This window comes from Musa acuminata, chromosome BXJ2-5 (genome assembly GCF_036884655.1).
Source record: "Musa acuminata AAA Group cultivar baxijiao chromosome BXJ2-5, Cavendish_Baxijiao_AAA, whole genome shotgun sequence".
Classification (NCBI taxonomy): Eukaryota; Viridiplantae; Streptophyta; class Magnoliopsida; order Zingiberales; family Musaceae; genus Musa; species Musa acuminata.
The window spans coordinates 22,398,694-22,404,615 of NC_088342.1; the positions used below are offsets into that span (position 1 = coordinate 22,398,694).

The 5,922-nt window shown below is 37.9% G+C and overlaps 1 long non-coding RNA gene across 1 annotated transcript; it reads right to left on the reverse strand.

Annotated features, from left to right (window-relative positions):
• Positions 1–235: 235 nt before the first annotated feature.
• On the reverse strand, positions 236–3,056 carry LOC135611736 (uncharacterized). The gene is made up of 2 exons (XR_010486636.1): positions 2,251–3,056; positions 236–559 (listed from the first exon to the last, which is right to left on the reverse strand). It is a non-coding gene; the product is annotated as an uncharacterized LOC135611736 (long non-coding RNA).
• Positions 3,057–5,922: the final 2,866 nt, after the last annotated feature.

Below are 5,922 nucleotides of genomic sequence, written 5' to 3' on the forward strand. Positions count from 1 at the left end.
CGTCGTTGTCATGGCTGCTTTAAGTTTGTCGAAGGCAGTAGAGGCTTTGTTCGACTATTGGTGTCACGACCCGACAAAATATCGACAATATTTAAGATCTTCATCACAACAAACCCAGGATCCAAACACATATTTGAGGTCACTAAGAAAACATTCAGATCAAAAATTTCACTTCTATAATCTACCAATTCATAACCCTGTGCAATTCATAAACATAGCACACATCTCTCGATAATTCATACAATCTGAACTCAACTCATCAAAATAAAAACCACAATATAAATCCACAAGTGGGGAAATCTATGCAGTCACCACAATCATCGATTTACCATAAGTTCATACCATTACACAAATTTAATTTAACATACCAAAACCCTATACATGAGGGATCCTTTAACTTACACAAAATCCACAGGTTTAGATTCATAGTCACATTTCATTAGATGCAAGGTAGCTATATACACAACTACATATATGCTAACAAAAGTTCTGCCCAACGTCTTCTAAACTTTCCACTGCCTCAGCCCATTCGTAACATCTAAGCAAGCGATACGTTATCCTGAAAAATTTATCAACAAATGGGGTGAGCATAAAGAGCTCAGCAAGTGACTAACATATCCATATCAAAATAGTACAATTTCCAAAGTGGTGCAGTTTCAAAATACATGGCAGAATATACGATTTCGTAGACATAATATCATTAGGTGCAGAATCACAATTGTCCTTCCAATCATACCCATTAGGTTCCTGACAGATGGAGCATAGAGTAAATGGAGCATATCAGAGACAAAGGAAACATATCGGAGCTTATCAATGGCATATAAATTGTTTCAAAGCATATCAACGGCATATGGAACATTTCGAAGCAAAATCATCAGGGAATGAAGCCTTTCAGAGCATATCGGTACACATATCATACAAGAGCTCAAACGTCGTCCTTGACGTTGCAATCATATCAATCTTATCCAGAGTATGAACAAAAACAAACTCACCAAAACTCTGGATGTCATATCAAACATATAGAGGGTGTAGTGGGATCTCAGTCAGAATGTGATTCATCCATTTCTGAATGACCACCTCACAAAAGTCTCCCACCTCTGGGGGCTCCATCCACCCACGTCTAGGTGAAGTCAAAGGGGGCCGGCAGAGCATCGCAGGCTCTAATCACATACCCACGTAGCGGGCAACAAGCGCAAACAGAATATCCCTCACAGCGGGACCCCACATAGCGGGCAAATAGCGCATACCCTTTACCATTTCTGGCAAAGGTCCAGACAATCCCACACACCAGAGTACAAAAGGGTAGTTTCAACAATAAGTAGCATACATCGGAAGCACACGCGGAACAACGAAGCTTACATGTGCCTTTTTAAGAACAAATGACGCAAGGAACAAATCTCTCACAAATGTATTCATATTAGAAAGGAAAATGGAAGCAAGAGTGTACAGGGAATCCAATTATAGTTAGCTCAATTTAAATAAAAAGGTTAGATGAATTCAAGTAATCAAAGGAATAGAACAGAATACGCGAAATCGACCAAAGCTCGATTTCGGACAGAATTCCAGTGGCACATCAAACGAATATTTCAGAATAACAATCTTGCTCCAATACCCATAAGAAGACTATGGTCAAACCATATATCAATCTATATTCGGATGGAACATATTTCATATGAAACAGGGCTCCCAACACAGAGTTACCTATGATTTGGTAACACAAGGTCAAAATCACAATCACTGTTTTGCAGAATTTATAGGGTCAGATTCAACAGATAATAGGATAGGCATTTGAATTCTAAAATTTTCAAACCATAAGTCAAAAGAAAGATTTTCAAGTCTAGTTTCAAATAAAATCAGTTTGGTACAAATCAGAATTTTCAACAGGGAGTTATAGGCATTTTAGTAGCGATAGGTCAGAAATCTTGAACTCTGTTTTACAGCGTCTATAGGCTCATTTGAAAAAAATGTTTGGGTAAGTATTCGGTGTCCAAAATCTACAAAATCAGTGTGAAATGTAAGACATAAGAGTCTAATTACAAACAAAATAGTTCCTGCCTGAATTCACATCTTATACTAAAACTTACAGCCGAAGCAGTGTATAGGGGTCAGTTTACCGAAAATATTTCAGAATCCATGGTTTTAGGTCCAAAAAGAGTCATATCAGTTTCAAAACAGAAATCTTCCAATTTATTTTGAATCAACATAAAAACAGAGTCTAATACTTCTGTAGGATGGGGTTAGAACACTTGCCTTTGCAAATTTTGACCCGAAGTAACAAGATTAAAGCAAAAACCCTAAAAGCCCCAATTTCTTCTTCTTCTTCTTCTTCTTCCTTTCTTTCCCTGATCACCCACGAGCTGCCTTCTCTGCTTTCTTAAGAACGAAGGCAGAGAAGCTTAAGCGGTGGGATTTGTCATTTGGTGCATTTTGCAGTTTAGTCCTTGTTTTTATCATATTCACGATTAGGTCCTTAGGGTTTACATATAGGTCCTCAGATTCTTTTTTTTTTTTTCTTTTTTGAACAGATCTCCCAAATTTTAAAAATAAGATACCTCTAATCCATACTCTGTTTCTTCTGTCAATTAAAATAGAAGCTCACATTATCGCCAGAAATTTATACGAACATTCAGTAATGAGGGGTGTTACACTCTCCCCCCCTTAAAAGAAAATTTTAGTCCTCTAAATTTATCGTACCTCTATCGATGAAAAGACGGGGGTACACCTTCTTCATTTCCTCCTCTAGCTCTCAAGTTGTCTCCTCTCCAAAATGATGTCTCCAAATTACTTGAACCAGCGGGATGACCCGATTCCTTATGACTTTTTCTTTCTTATCAACAATCTGAATAGGCTCTTCCACATAAGATAAATCTTTATCAATCTCCACCAGCTCATACTTGATGATGTGAGAAGGGTCATATATATACTTCCTAATCATCGAGACATGAAATATATCATGGACATGGCACAATGCTGGTGGCAAGGCAATCCTGTAAGCGACAGAACCAACCCTCTCAAGAACCTCAAAAGGTCCAATAAATCTTGGGCTTAATTTTCCTTTCTTCCCAAACCTTATAATGCCTTTGGAAGGGGAGACTTTTAAGAATACAATATCTCCGATTTCAAACTCAATATCTCGCCTTCTATTGTCGGCATAACTCTTTTGACGACTCTAAGAAGTTTTTAGCCTTTTTCTTATAACTTGAATTTTCTCGGTAGTTTCTTGTACTTTTTCCGGTGCTAACAGCTTTCTATCACCAACTTCCTCCCAACATATAGGTGTTATGCACTTCCGCCCATATAAAGCTTCATAAGGGGCCATCTGAATACTTGAATGATAACTATTATTATAAGTGAACTCAACAAGTGAAATATCTTTCTCCCATTCACCTTTCCAATCCATAACATAGGCTCTGAGTAAATCCTCAAGTGTTTGAATTGTTCTTTCTGACTGACCGTCAGTCTGAGGATGATATGCAGTACTAAACTTGACTTTAGTGCCCATTGATTCCTGTAATCTTCTCCAGAATCTAGAGAGAAATCTGGAGTCTCTATCAGAGATGATCTCCTTTGGAATACCATGAAGTCTTACTATTTCATTAACATATAAATCTGCAAGTCTATCAAGTGAATACGTCATATTAATCGGTAGGAAATGTGCAGATTTTGTTAACCTATCAATGATAACCCAAATAGCATCATGCTTCCTCGAGGTTCTAGGTTGTCCCGAAACAAAGTTCATAGTAATACATTCCCATTTCCATTCAGGAATAACTAAAGGTTGCAGTAACCCTCCAGGTCTTTGGTGTTCTACTTTGATTTGCTGACACGTCAAACATTTTGAAACATACATTGCAATTTCTTTCTTCATGCCTTCCCACCAATAATGACTTTGAAGATCTTTATACATCTTAGTGCTCCCAGGGTGTAGGGTGTACTTTGAAGTATGACTTTCAGTTAGGATTTGATTCTTGATATCTAGTTCATTTGGTACACATACTCTCTCCCCAAATCTCAATAGGCCATCCTTTGAAATTTGAAATTGTGGCTTCAATCCCTTTTCTACTTCACTCCTCAAGTAGATTAAATGTGGATCTCGTAATTGTCCTTCCTTAATTTGTTGCATAAGATCAGACTGCACTTGAATGGAGGCCATGAAAATCATCGAGTCTTGCTCTTTCCTCAAAGCTTTCAAATCAAAATTTTCTTCTATTAGCTTCCATTGTTTCACGACCAGACAAGCCATAAAACTTGTAGATTTCCTACTAAGTGCATCAGCTACAACATTGGCCTTGCCTGGGTGATAACGGATGGCACAATCATAATCCTTCAGAAGTTCTATCCATCTTCGCTGCCTCATGTTCAACTCCTTCTGAGTGAAAATATATTTTAAACTCTTGTGATCAGTGAAGATTTCAAACTGTCGACCATACAAATAATGTCTCCAAATCTTTAGAGGAAAAATGATTGCTGCTAATTCCAAATCATGAGTTGGATAATTAAATTCATAACCCTTAAGTTGCCTAGAAGCATAAGCAATTACTCTCCCTTCCTGCATCAAAACACATCCTAAGCCCTTTCTTGAAGCATCAGTATAAACCACAAATCCCTCACTACCACTTGGAATAGTGAGAATAGGGGCACTAGTCAATCTTCTTTTTAACTCTTGAAAGCTTTGCTCACAATCATCACCCCATACAAATTTCATATTCTTCTTAGTGAGTTTGGTGAGAGGTTGAGCAATTCGAGAAAATCCCTCCACAAATCTCCTGTAATAACCTGCCATGCCCAAGAAACTTCTAACCTCTGTTACATTTGTTGGTACTTCCCATTCAACTACAGCTTCTATTTTCCTTGGATCAACAGATATACCCTTCCCTGAAATCACATGGCCTAAGAAAGCAACTTCATTCAACCAAAATTCACATTTGCTGAACTTTGCATACAATTTCTTTTCTCTTAGTATGGACAACACATCTCTCAGGTGTTCCTCATGCTCCTGATTACTCTTTGAATACACCAATATGTCATCAATAAATACAATTACACAGATATCCAAGAGCGGTTGAAATGTCCTATTCATTAGTTCCATAAAAGCTGCAGGGGCATTTGTCAAACCAAAAGGCATCACCAAGAATTCATAATGACCATATCGAGTTATGAAAGCTGTTTTTGAAATATCCTCCTCCTTGATCTTCAACTGATAGTAACCTGACCTCAGGTCAATCTTAGAGAATACTTGTGCACCCTGCAATTGATCAAACAAATCATCAATTCTATGTATGGGATACCTGTTTTTGATGGTCACCTGATTCAACTGTCTATAATCAATACAAAGCCTCAATGTTCCATCCTTCTTCTTCACTAATAGTACCGGAGCACCCCATGGGGATACACTGGGTCGTATGAAACCCTTATCTAATAATTCTTGTATTTGCTTCTTTAATTCCTCTAGCTCGAGTGGTGCCATTATGTAGGGAGGCTTAGATATTGGGGTTGTACTGGAGACCAGATCAATAGTAAATTCACCCTCTCTATCTAGAGGTAAACCAGGCAAGTCATCTGGGAATACATCAGGGAATTCTTTGACCACTGAAATTTCATCTAGGTGGTTTTCCGGGTTTGAATGCTCCTTTACACACACCATATAACAAAAACAACCTTTCTGCATAAGACGATAAGCTTGAAGTGCTGATATCAAGCAAGGAGGCAAATCATGCTTAATGCCCTCAAAGAAAAATATAGGCTGATCTGGTATGCAGAAAGTAATTATTTTCTTGTAACAATCAATACTAGCGTGATGAGAAGATAACCAATCCATGCCAAGTATAATATCAAAACCCTGGATCTCTAGGAGAATCAAATCAGCAAGGAGTTCGTGGTCTCCAATAGAGATCAAACAAGATGGGTAGACCAAGTTTGTTG